This window comes from Macaca nemestrina, chromosome 20 (assembly GCF_043159975.1).
Source record: "Macaca nemestrina isolate mMacNem1 chromosome 20, mMacNem.hap1, whole genome shotgun sequence".
NCBI lineage: Eukaryota > Metazoa > Chordata > Mammalia > Primates > Cercopithecidae > Macaca > Macaca nemestrina.
Genome location: NC_092144.1, coordinates 21,647,476 through 21,661,021, shown reverse-complemented (window position 1 = coordinate 21,661,021; position 13,546 = coordinate 21,647,476). Strand labels below are relative to the sequence as shown.

At 43.2% G+C, this 13,546-nt stretch overlaps 1 protein-coding gene across 8 annotated transcripts in view; it reads right to left on the bottom strand.

Moving 5' to 3' along the window:
- The window catches only part of LOC105464258 (zinc finger protein 723-like), a 36,903-nt gene that overhangs the window by 11,106 nt on the left and 12,251 nt on the right, over positions 1 to 13,546 (bottom strand). For 3 of the 8 annotated variants that reach the window (XM_071088061.1, XM_071088060.1, XM_071088064.1), the window contains one exon: positions 6,811 to 6,962. The exons of 2 other annotated variants lie outside the window; for them this stretch is intronic. The gene's annotated coding sequence lies outside the window, so the exon portion shown is untranslated. Of the gene's footprint in view, positions 1 to 5,586; positions 5,691 to 6,810; positions 6,963 to 13,546 lie in introns of those variants that run through there. 3 more of the 8 variants (XR_011617946.1, XR_011617945.1, XM_071088062.1) reach the window with 3 other exon arrangements.

The window sequence follows — 13,546 nt, the reverse complement described above, 5'->3', positions numbered from 1 at the left end:
AAGACAGAGTCTTGCACTTGTTGCCCAGGCTGGAGTGCAATGGTGCAATTTCAGCTCACTGCAACCTCTGCCTCCTGGGTTCAAGCGATTCTCTTGCCTCAGCCTCACAAGTAGCTGGGATTACAGACGCCCGCCACCATGCCCAGCTAATTTTTGTAATTTTAGTAGAGATGGGGTTTCACCATATTGGTCAGGCTGGTCTCGAACTCCTGACCTCAGGTGATCCATGCACCGCGGCCTCCCAAAGTGCTGGGATTACAGGCGTGAGCCACCACGCCTTGTTGAAAATAATTTTCAACACAGAAATACTCTCTTATGTATTCTCTAACTCTGAAAAAAGAGTGGAATAAGATCCACAACATCAGTGTATATATGATACTTTTCTGGATAATAAAGTATAAAACGAAAGCATGTATAAAAAAAGTATAAAAAGGCCGGGCGCGGTGGCTCAAGCCTGTAATCCCAGCACTTTGGGAGGCCGAGACGGGCAGATCACGAGGTCAGGAGATCGAGACCATCCTGGCTAACACGGTGAAACCCCGTCTCTACTAAAAAATACAAAAAACTAGCCGGGCGCGGTGGCGGGCGCCTGTAGTCCCAACTACTCGGGAGGCTGAGGCAGGAGAATGGCGTGAACCCGGGAGGCGGAGCTTGCAGTGAGCTGAGATCCGGCCACTGCACTCCAGCCTGGGCGGCAGAGTGAGACTCCGTCTCAAAAAAAAAAAAAAAAAAAAAAAAAAAAGTATAAAAATAAATAAAGTATAAAATTAAGGCATGTATTCTGGATAATAAAGTATAAAATTATAAAAAAGTATAAAAGCATTAAAGTAAAAAATTAAGCCTGTATGTTTTTGAGTGTGATGTTAACATCCTAGACAATGAGTTCTGTGTATTTTTGAGATAAAAAAAGACATGTTGAGTTAGCAGGTACCCATCAAATTTTAATGTGTACAATAGACTGGAGATCTTGTAATGGAGATTATTTTTTCTAGAACATCTGGAATAAAGTCTGAGCTTCTGAATTTCTAACAAGCTCACCAGTAATGCCAATGATTTTGGCCTAAGAAGAATATTTTATCAAACATTCAGTATGTTGAAGAACCTGTGTTTTTCCCAGTTTTTCTGGACTACAAAAGAAGATGAAAGTCTTTATTTTCCAAGGACAGATATATGCAAAAAACCCTAAGAAAGAAGAGCACCTGACAGATTAAATTTGATAGTTTATACACACCAGCTGCATAAAGATACTTAATAATGAAGAGACTCAAAAAAAAAAAAAAAAGACCTTTACAAAAATTAGCCTGGCATGGTGGTGGGTGCCTGTAGTCCCAGCAACTTAGAAGGCTGAGGCAGGAGAATCGCTTGAACCTAGGAGACAGAGGTTGCAGTGAGCCAAGATCGCACCACTGCATTCCAAGCTGGGCAACAGAGTGAGATCCTGTTTCAAAAACAATAATAATAAAATAAAATAACAAAGAAAAAAAATAATTAACTCTATAGTAAAAAAAAAAAAAAAAATCTGTCAGAGCGCACTTATCCAAGTGAATCATAAACATCAACAGCAGTATGACAAATTTTTATGATGTGCTGATACACACAGAAGAACACAGCATCACTGCTGAAATACTGTTCCCAAAAAGTAAATTATAGGCTGGTCGGCAGTGGTGGCTCCCAGCATGGCAACAAGAGTGAAAATCCATCTCAAAAAAAAAAGTAAATTACAGGCTCAATGTAACCAAACAGAAACATCAGTTTTATGCAAACTTCAAGATACAGATATTTCCCATTTTCTGTAATTTTTAGTAGTGATTTTAAGGAATCTTTTTTGAGCACCCTAGAGAGTAGTTATCTCCTGATAATTATCTTCTGAACTTTCTGGGTAATAAATCTCATCTTTTTTTCTTGAGATAGAGTCTCACTGTGTCACCCAGTGCAGTGGCATAATCGCGCCTCAGTGCAACCTCCACCTCCTGGGTTCAAGCGATTCTCCTGCCTCAGCCTATCGAGTAGCTGGGATTACAGGCGTGCACTACCATGCCTGGCTAATTTTTGTATTCTTAGGAGAGACAGGGTTTCGCCATGTTGGCCAGGCTGGTTTTGAACTTCTAACCTCAGGTGATCCACCCTGCTCGGCCTCCCAAACTGCTGGGATTACAGGCATATGCCACTGCGCCCAGCCCTCATCTCGTTTAAATAAGCATGTCCTTAATCCCATTCTGCTTAGTGCTAATGGTGAACACAAATGGAGCCTCAACATTACCTGCTCTCCATCTTTACTAAGGATTCCAGCTTTTCCCCAATAGAAATCTTGAGTATCCCCACCACCTCATGTTCAACAGCCACAAAGGATACATTTTTAATACTGCAGATCATAAATTATGATTAGAATCTTGCATGGCATATAAAAAGCCATGATGTTGAGAATTTAGAGAAGGTTCTAAAAAGAAATATTTTTCAGAGACCCTTGACTATCAATGAAGTTTTTAAAAGTAGTTAAAACAAACTCATTAGGGAGGAAAAACACAAGTAACGGTTTGCAAGTACTAAATGGATGGAATTCCAGAAGGCAGAGTAGAGACAGCTCTTGATCTGAGACATGTTTAGCTTTAAAAAAACAAAAAAACAAAAAAAAGGCATATTTTTTCCCTATCTCCTCCTTCTCTGGGACACCTTTTCAGTTGAGATTCTCTGGACAAATTACACCTGCATCTTGAGAATATGCCTTTAAAAGTGTCAGCACCACCTGTTTACCTGCTACCTCCACACCCATGGGCAGAAGTACCAAGACCCACTGAAAAAGTCCACCCACTTCTGTCCTTTATAACATGAAAAAATCAGGAACAATTAGTTGCTCCATGATGATAGAAACATATATTTCTCCTTTCCTGTTTTCGGTGCCCCTCCCTGCCACAGATACCAACAATCTCTGCTACAGTAATAAAAATATGGGCCACACTGCCGTCTACACCAAACCCAAACAGAACAGGCCCTATGATCACCCTGTAGAAAACAGCTGAAACTGAACTCTCATGAGTGTATCTTCAACCCCTCATACTTGATTCTGGTCTCACCTTAGAGTCACATGAGGCACTTAATTAAAACAACATGGATGCGTCCAACAATAAAAAGAACCCGTGGAAAGGGCACGAGCAAAGATATTTCCGTGAATTGGCAATGTAATTTGAGTATCCACATCTAAGTAATCCACATTACTTACAATGGCAGAAACTGTAATAACTTTTGCACCAAACTAATAGAACCCTGGGTTTTTAACCACTTAGCTAAGCATTGCCTCTCAAGCTTTAATGAGCTTATAAACCACTCGGTAATTTTAGTCCCTCTCTATGTAATGTGATTCTGCAGGTTTTCAAAGGGTCCAGGAATGTGTGTTTTAAATAAGTCCCCTGTCAATGCTGATGATGCTCCCCATAGGCTCATCATTAGCATTTGTTAGAGAAGCAGGCACAGTACAGAGTCCCTTACACTTGGCACTCTTGTCACAACACATATACTTGTGGCACAAATGAAGACAACCAATCTCCATCCTAAAGTATCCAATTCTTTGCTGGTTCTTTAAAGTTTACAGAGGCAACAAAAGGTAGCAGTGCCTGAATATGCGTGCATTTGGAAAACATATACACATGTACTAATGCAATGTTTACTAAGCAGGTACTATGTGCTCAAGAGTATGTTGCAGAGCACTGCGCTAGAAATAACACATTATGTGATTTAATCCTCATAACACACTGGGAGTTGGTACTAAGTGTTTAATAATTCCCAGCATTAGGCGAAGGGCCCAGTATATGTATTTCACCTTCTGTTTCTGTTCTTGGTTTTTTAAAGAAAATGTATAGAATAAAAGCTAAATGTACACAAATTACCTGAAAAGAGAAGTTTAATGCAGTTTACAGAAACTTTTACTGTATATATATATTTTTGTGACTAGTGGAGCAACTACTGAATCTGCAGGAATAGAAAACAAGATGCCAAATGGAATCTGCAAGCACTGATTTAATAGAAAATTTAAAAATTAAGACCTTAAAATATATACTTTACTTTTCCCATTTATCTCCTTTGGGGTGCAGAAAATTGTGAGCACCAGCCTTAGAAAGGCAGCAGGATTCACCAGCCAAAACTCTCATCTCTTCCAATCAGTTCTGTAAGGCAAGACTCCAGAGTGGGGCCAGATCTAAATAAGACCCCCAAATAGAATGAATCTGAACAGAACTGGGGTAGGGAGTGGACCTTACGTAGAATTCTGTTCTCTGTGCCACTGGGGTATTTCCAGTTCTGTTTTCCTAAGTTTGCCTGAGAGAAACTTAAATCTCTGAGTTTGTATAATTTTTTTTTTAGCCACTGCCCTGTCAATTACATAATGCATATTAATAAGCAATTTAAATAATTAAGGTTCTCTAGGGTAATTATTATAAGATAAATATGTATTCTTAGCAGGTAATAGAAATGCATATAATAATAATCCTTCTGTTCATAAATATCCCTCCAGGTGATGACATAAGTTACTACAATATAAAGAAAGTGGCCCAAATAAAACACAAGGTTTTTTGCACACATCTGTTCAATGAATCAACCATATGATGCTTAATTCAACCCTTTATTCAGTTGCTAGTTTAGACTAAAAGTTTCTGGATGGTTCCTGGATGACTGCTTCATGTATTTTTCTAATGGCCATGGAAAATAAAAGCAATTAGTTGATTTGAGTCTCCAGACATCCTGGTTGTTTTTCACCCAAGCACCAGAAAACTAGAGAAACATTCATCTGGGTACCCACCAAAGTCATCTCTTGTGTGAGGGGAGGAGAAGACACAGGATAACTCAATTTTTTACTCTGAGACAGAAGCAGAATTAGCCACTTTTGTTACCCTGGCACAATTCTGCTCTGGGCATCCTCAAATGTCTCAAAGATGCCCAGCTGACTGTGAGAGTTCCCAGTGACCCTGGGCTGATGGCCCAGTGATAAGCCAGGCAGGAGAGACTCAGGCTACTTCTAAATAAAAAATTAAACTGCCCTGGAGAAGCTCCAGAACCTGGATCACCTGTCCTGATTTATCTAGCTCTTAGGTAAGAGGAAGAACAGGAATAGTCTCCTCCAGTCCCACATTTTACAGGTAGGTATAGTTGTGGTTATGGCTCTGGATACATTATCACCTTGATCTCTCACTCTGAAGATGCTTGTTCACACTCACATATTCTACCATCAGATTCTATTTACACCTGGTGCCCCTCACATAACTGTAGCAGGTAGCACTGGACAAGATCTGAGAAGCTGAAAAAGTCACATTCTCAGAGGGGAACTTTAAGATGTCTATGTTGACATCTCACAATGCAGAAAATGTCTCTTGTTGGTTTTCTCTACATTCTCAATTCAAAGTCTGGCCTTATCTTGTAAATTCCAGGAAGAGGCCAGACCTTATTTGCAGATTCTAGGTGGGATCAACCTGGCTCTTCATTCTTGGGTGTTACAGCACGCAGAGTACAATCAAAGGAACGATCCCCTTATAGAGGCTGCTTTAACACACTGAAAGATATGTCTACCTAAAAGAAAAAAAAGCTAAGGCAACATGAATATAAGTAGACAGTTTATTTGGGCAAAGCTTAAGGATTGTAACTTGGGAGCAAACCTTCAAGTTGCCTGTCATCTACACTTTGATTTGGAACAGTTACAAGTCGATCTGAAAAGGCAAAAAAAGAGGGACAGAGAGATGACTGATATAAAGTTGTTTACCAGAAATTTTTATTATATTTACAGAAATGACATTGATTATTGATTGGACATCCATCATTAAAATTTAGAGTTTGGGCCGGGCGCAGTGGCTCAAGCCTGTAATCCCAGCACTTTGGGAGGCCGAGACGGGTGGATCACGAGGTCAGGAGATCGAGACCATCCTGGCTAACACGGTGAAACCCCGTCTCTACTAAGAAATACAAAAAACTAGCTGGGCGAGGTGGCGGGCGCCTGTAGTCCCAGCTACTTGGGAGGCTGAGGCCAGAGAATGGCGTGAACCCAGGAGGCGGAGCTTGCAGTGAGCTGAGATCCGGCCACTGCACTCCAGCCTGGGCTACAGAGTGAGACTCCGTCTCAAAAAAAAAAAAAAAAAAAAAAAAAAAAAAAAAAAAAAAAATTTAGAGTATGGGTTATAGTGTCCAGTGTGGCATTATTAATTTATAGTTACTGGTGGCAATAGCTAACAGTTTTAAGAGATAAAAAAAAAACCTCTTCGTTCAGGGCCAGGTGCAGTGGCTCATGCCCGTAATTTTCCAGCACTTTGGGAGGCCAAGGTGGGTCGATCACCTGAGGTCAGGAGTTCAACACCAGCCTGGCCAACATGGTGAAACCCCTTCTCTACCAAAAATACAAAAATTAGCCAGCTGGTATGGCACATGCCTGTAATCCCAGCTACTTGGGAAGCTGAGGCAGGAGAATCCCTTGAACCCGGGAGGCGGAGGTTGCAGTGAGTAGAGATTGCATCACTGCACTCCAGCCTTGGTGACACAGCAACACTCCATCTCAAAGAAAAACAAAAAAACAAAAACAAAAACAAAACAAAACAAACATAGTTCAAAGATGGGAGAAACACAAAATTGTATTGTCATTTTAATGTCTCTATGAGTTTGACAACTAAAAGGACTTGCATTCCTCAGATGAAAGGTTTTTTTGGTTCCCAAATCTCAAGACCTAGATTCAGAATTTGGAGCTGCAGCAGGTGTTACTTGCACATTTGTGGGTATCTTAGCAATAAGAGGACAGGGAAAGTGGAGATTCTCATGTCTACATATCTACTCAACACTCACATGTTACTCTGGGTTTCTGGGTACCCTGGTCTCTGAATCAGTTTCAGGTCTGAAGATACAAGAGTCACTGAAAGAGGTGAAATGGTTGATTGCTCTCCTGTGAAGTTTGTAGAAATCTGTGAGTTGACTGGAAGCCTGAGAGGAAAATTCCCCTGTAGAGAAAAGCTTGGTTGGCATCTTATGTGTTTATATCATGTCTGCTAATTCTAGACAGTGTGTGGAAAATATAATTTAAAGAAAAATTTTCTCCAGCCCCAGGAAACTACAAAATGATTGAACAGAAAGAAAACTGTTTTATTAAACAATTTAACCTGAATGTGACACACATCATAGTCAATCTGCTCAAGAGACTGCCAAGACAGAAAGACAGTCACCATAGTTGGTCCACAAGTAGAAAAATTTTCAGCACCATGTCATACGTAGTTCATCCTAAATTCACCTGGCAGCTGGCAAGGCCATTGGTATATGCTTATTGGTTATATTCAATGACAAAATAAACTTTTCTCATCTTCATAACAGGAGGTAATTCTGCAACATGAAGCCAGGTGCCTGCTGAAGGTAGGCTCCCACTCTCCTACAGAAATGGCTGAATAGGGTATCTTTTTGTCTATTAATATTTTAAAGCAGGCCGGGCACGGTGGCTCACGCCTGTAATCCCAGCACTTTGGGAGGCCAAGGCGGGTAGTTCATGAGGTCAGGAGATCGAGACCATCCTGGCTAACACGGTGAAACCCTGTCTCTACTAAAAAAAATACAAAAAATTAGCCGGGCATGGTGGGAGGCGCCTGTAGGCCCAGCTACTTGGGAGGCTGAGGCAGAAGAGTGGCATGAACCCGGGAGGTGGAGTTTGCAGTGAGCTGAGATCGCACCACTGCACTCCAGCCTGGGTGACAGAGTGACAGTCCTTCTCAAAAAAAAAAAAAAAAAAAAATTTTAAAGCCGTGACTCTTTAACTGCTTTAGCACTGGGTTAGAGCACCCTGCTTGCCCTCTCCTGATGGCCAGTGTCCTCTCTTGACTCCTACCATCAGCCATTGACACACAGCCCACAACACAAAGCTCACAGCTGGCAGCTAGTATCTTACATGAACCCCAACTGCCACAGCAGCACTCCAGTGTCACATCAGACAGTGAAGCCTGAGCTGCAGGAGGAGAGTCTGCAGGCCTCCTGGGTGAAACTGCATCTTCACAATAATGAAAATGGGAGCAGTGTTTCAGCCTCAGCTTCTATTTATAATGGTGACATGAAAAAAATACTGCTGATTTCCAGCATGAGTCGGGATAGAGATAGGTCTGAGTTCTCCCTGTGACAGCCCACCTCATTCACAGATACCATGGGATATTAATAGGGCTTCTGAACAGAAACCCAAAGGATTCGAGCAAAAAACGCTCTCCATCTGAGCAAGATTTTATCGAGAAAAAATAAAAAGTTAAAAGCATCTTTAAAAACAAAACTCAGATGAGATATGATATTGATCAAGTCCACCAGAAAATATTCCCCTAAAAAAAAATTTATCTTTAAATACCCAAAGTGCACAACTATTCTCAGCATGAGAAACATGAGCATTATAAAGACACAGGACAGGACAGGCACAGTGGCTCACGCCTATAATCCCGGCACTTTGGAAGGCTAAGGCAGGTGGATCACCTGAGGTTAGGAGTTTGAGACTAGTCCGACCAACATGGTGAAACCCTGCCTCTACTAAAAATACAAAATTAGGCCAGGCGCGGTGGCTCAAGCCTGTAATCCCAGCACTTTGGGAGGCCGAGACGGGCGGATCATGAGGTCAGGAGATCGAGAGCATCCTGGCTAACACGGTGAAACCCGTCTCTACTAAAAAAAAACTAGCCGGGTGAGGTGGCGGGCGCCTGTAGTCCCAGCTACTCGCGAGGCTGAGGCAGGAGAATGGCGTGAACCCAGGAGGCGGAGCTTGCAGTGAGCTGAGATCCGGCCACTGTACTCCAGCCTGGGAGGCAGAGCGAGACTCCGTCTCAAAAAAAAAAAAAAAAAAAAAAAAAAAAAAAAAAAAAAATTAGCCAGGCATGGTGGCTCATGCCTGTTATCCTAGTTTCTTGGGAGGCTTAGACAGCAGAACCACTTGAACCCAGGAGGCGGAGGTTGCAGTGAGCTCAGATCATACCGTTGCACTCCAGCCTGGGCAACGAGTGAAACTCCGTCTCAAAAAAAAAGAAAAAAGAAAATATTGCCGGGCGCGGTGGCTCAAGCCTGTAATCCCAGCACTTTGGGAGGCCGAGACGGGCGGATCACGAGGTCAGGAGATCAAGACCATCCAGGCTAACACGGTGAAACCCCGTCTCTACTAAAAATACAAAAAACTAGCCGGGCGCGGTGGCGGGCGCCTGTAGTCCCAACTACTCGGGAGGCTGAGGCAGGAGAATGGCGCAAACCCGGGAGGCGGAGCTTGCAGTGAGCTGAGATCCGGCCACTGCACTCCAGCCCGGGCTACAGAGCAAGACTCCGTCTCAAAAAAAAAAAAAAAGAAAATATTAAAAACAATTGCAACAAAAGCAAAAATTGACAAATGAGACCTAACTAAACCAAAGAGCTTCTTCACATCAAAGGAAACTATCAACAGAGTAAACAACCTACACAATAGAATAATGTATTTGCAAACTATGCTGCTGACAAACATCTAATATCCGCAATCCATAAAATACTTAAACAAATTTACAAGGAAAAACAAACAACCTTATTAAAAAGGAAGCAAAGATGATGAACAGATGCCTTTCAAAAGAAAGTATACAGGTGGCTAACAAGCATATAAAAAAATACTCATCATTAATCATTAGAGAAATGCAAACAAAATACACAATGAGATACCATCTCACACAAGCCAGAATGGCTATTATTAAAACATCAAAAAAGTACAGATGCAGGGCTGGGCGCGGTGGCTTTTGCCTGTAATCCTAGCACTTTGGGAGGCTGAGGTGGGTGGATCACTTGAGGCCAGGAGTTCGAGACCAGCCTGGTCAACATGGTAAAACCCCATCTCTACTAAAAATAGAAAATATTAGCCGTGCATGGTGGCAAATGCCTATAATCCCAGCTATTCAGGAGGCTGAGACATGAGAATCGCTTGAACCCGGGAAACAGGAGGTGGAGGTTGCAAATGAGCCGAGATTGCAAGATTGTGCCACTGCACTCCAGCATGGGCAACAGAGCGAGACTCTGTCTCAAAAAAAAAAAAAAAAACAAAAAACAAAAAACACCAGATCCTGGCAAGGTGGTGGGAGTGTAAATTAGTTCAACCATTGTGAAAAGCAGTTTGGTGATTCCTCAGAGAACTAAAAACAGAATTAGCATTTGACCCAGCAACCTCATAATTCGGTGTATGCCTCAAGAAATATTAAGTTATTCTGCCATAAAAAAACATGCACACTCATGATCACTGCAGAACTATTCACAATAGAAAAGACATGAAATCAACCTAAATCCTATCAATGGTAAACTGGATAAAGAAAATATAGGCCGGGCGCAGTGGCTCAAGCCTGTAATCCCAGCACTTTGGGAGGCCAAGACGGGCGGATCACGAGGTCAGGAGTTCTAGACCATCCTGGTTAACACGGTGAAACCCCGTCTCTACTAAAAAATACAAAAAACTAGCCGGGCGAGGTGGCGGGCGCCTGTAGTCCCGGCTACTCAAGGAGGCTGAGGCAGGAGAATGGCGTAAAAACCCGGGAGGCAGAGCTTGCAGTGAGCTGAGATCTGGCCACTGCACTCCAGCCTGGGCGACACAGCGAGACTCCGTCTCAAAAAACAAAAAACAAAAAAAAAAAAAGAAAATATAATACAGAGAAGGGCAGTGGCTCATGCCTGTAATCGCAGCAATTTAAGAGGCCAAGCAATTTAAGAGGCTCAAGACTGCCTGAGTTCAAGAGTTTGTGAACAGCCAAGGAAACATGGAGAAATCCCATTTCTACAAAGTATACTAAAGGAAAATCAGCTGGGTGTGGTGGTGTGCACCTGTAGTCCCAGCTACATAAGGGGCTGAGGTAGGAGGATTGCTTGGACACAGGATGTTGAGGCTGAAGTCAGCCAAGATCGCGCCACTACCCTCCAGCCTACCTGACAGAGTAAGACCCTGCCTCCCCTTAAAATAAAATGAGAAGGCCGGGCGCGGTGGCCCATGCCTGTAATCCCAGCACTTTGGGAGGCCAAGGAGGGCAGACCACCTAAGGTCAGGAATTTGAGACCAGCCTGGCCCACAGGGAGAAACCCCATCTCTATTAAAAGTACAAAATTAGCTGGGCATAGTGGTGCATGCCTGTAAGGCCAGCTACTCAGGAGGCTGAGGCAAGAGAATCACTTCAACCCAGGAGGCAGAGGTTGCAGTGAGCAGAGATCGCACCATTGACTCCAGCCTGGGCAACAAGAGCGAAACACCATCTGAAATAATAAGAAAATAAAATAGAATATTTATATAAAAAGAAAAATATTGCATATAAATATCATGGAATACTGTATGGCCATAAAAAAGAACAAGATGTTTTTTGCAGCAACATGGATGGAACTGTAGTCCATTATCCTGAGAAAACTAATGCTGAAAGAGAAAAGCAAATGCATGTTCTTTTTCTCTTTTTTTTTTTTTCTTGAGACAGAGTCTAGCTCTGTCGCCTGGGCTGGAGTGCAGTGGCTTGATTTCGGCTTATCACAACCTCCGCCTCCCGGGTTCAAGTGATTCTCCTGCCTCAGCCTCCTGAGTTGGGATTACAGGCGTGTGCCACCACGCCCGGCTAATTTTTGTATTTTTAGTAGAGATGGGGTTTCACCATGCTGGTCAGGCTGGTCTCAAACTCCTGACCTCGTGATCCACTCGACTCAGCCTTCCAAAGTGCTGGGATTACAAGCGTGAGCCACTGTGCCCAGCTGAATGTTCTCATTTCTAAGTAAGAGCTAAATAATAAGAACACATGGACACAAACAGGAAAACAACAGACACCGAAACTTACTTGAGGGTGGAGGGTGAGAGAGCAAAGATTAAAAAAAAAAAAGTTTGGTGTTACACTTAGTACCTCTGTGACAAAATAATGTGCATCGAAGTTCCATGACACAACTTTAACTTTACCTATACAGTAAACCTGCACGTATACCCCTAAAACAAAAATGACAGTTAAAAGAAAGAAACTCAGTGGGTGGGGAAGAGTGCAATGTAGGCAGGTCTGGCTTGTGCTACTTATTTCTGGGTCCACACAGCAGGTGAGATTATGAACAGGTGGCCCGGAACCCCAAGTTGGTGGAGAAAACAGGTTGCTGCTACAGATTCAGCATCTGGGGGTAGGGATATGCCAAAAGATTTGTAGAGAATTTTATGGGATTTTGGCAAAAAACACTAGGATCAAAAATGCCATGGTTAAGTTTTTGAGGGTGGTGCCTAGTCCTGGGAGTGGTGTGCAGTGTCTAGCGGGCATGATTGTGAGTGGGTGGGAATCCTGTGGTGGCAGCTGTGGAAAAATGGGATCATCAGAGCTCCTATTCTCTTTTTTTTTTTTTTGAGATGGAGTCTCGCTCTGTTGGCCAGGCTGGAGAGCAGTGGCTCGATTTCAGCTCACTGCAAGCTCCGCCTCCCGGGTTCACGCCATTCTCCTGCCTCAGCCTCCCGAGTAGCTGGAACTACAGGCACCTGCCACCGCGCCCAGCTAATTTTTGGTATTTTTAGTAGAGACGGGGTTTCACCATGGTCTCCTCTCCTGACCTCATGATCTGCCCGCCTCAGCCTCCCAAAGTGCTGAGATTACAGGTGTGAGCCACTGCACCCAGCCAGAGTTCCTATTCTCCCAGTTTTCAGTCCTCTCTCACCCTAAGAGGAGATCTGGAATCACAGAACAATAAGCAGTGCGACAGCCTGTGTACAGTTTATTTAACTTAAAATAAAATAAGTTAATAATCTGAATTGGGGAGGAAAAGTTAGCATTTGGACTTGTCAGAAGGAGCTGGAAATTTGGTATTTTACTTTAAGCCACAGTTAAGCTGGAGAAAAGGACTGGCGGTACATTTGAGACCCTGCTTGAAAAAACATATAAAAAATGCAGGGCATAGCCAGACGCAGAGGCTCACGCCTGTATTCCCAGCACTTTTGGGAGGCCGAGGCAGGTGGATCGCGAGGTCAGGAGTTCGAAACCATCCTGGCCAACACAGTGAACTTCCCTCTCTACTAAAAATACAAAAAAATTAGCTGGGCGTGGTGGTGGGCACCTGTAATCCCAGCTATTCGGGAGGCTGAAGCAAGGGAATCGCTTCAACCCGGGAGACGGAGGTTGCAGTATGCAGAGATCACACAACTGCACTTCAGCCTGGGCAACAATAATGAAACTCCATCTCAAAAAAAAAAAGGAAAAGAAAAACTATGCAGGGCATAATCGGTCCTCTGTGGAGTGTGAAAACAGTTAAGTGACAGGAGGCTTACGCCTGTAATCCCAGCACTTTGGGAAGCCAAGGCGGGCGGATCACGAGGTCAGGAGTTCGAGACCACCCTAGCCAGCATGGTGAAACCCCATCTCTATTAAAAATACAAAAATTAGTCGGGCATGATGGCGGGAGCCTGTAATCCCAGCAACTCGGGAGGCTGAAGCAGAAGAATAGTTTGAATCAGGAAGGCGGGGGTTGCAGTGAGCCGAAATCGTGCGCCACTGCACTCCAGTCTGGGCAAAAGAGTGAAACTCCGTCTCAAAAAGAAAATAGTCAAGTGACATGGAATCAGGCTGACGTGGAAATCTAC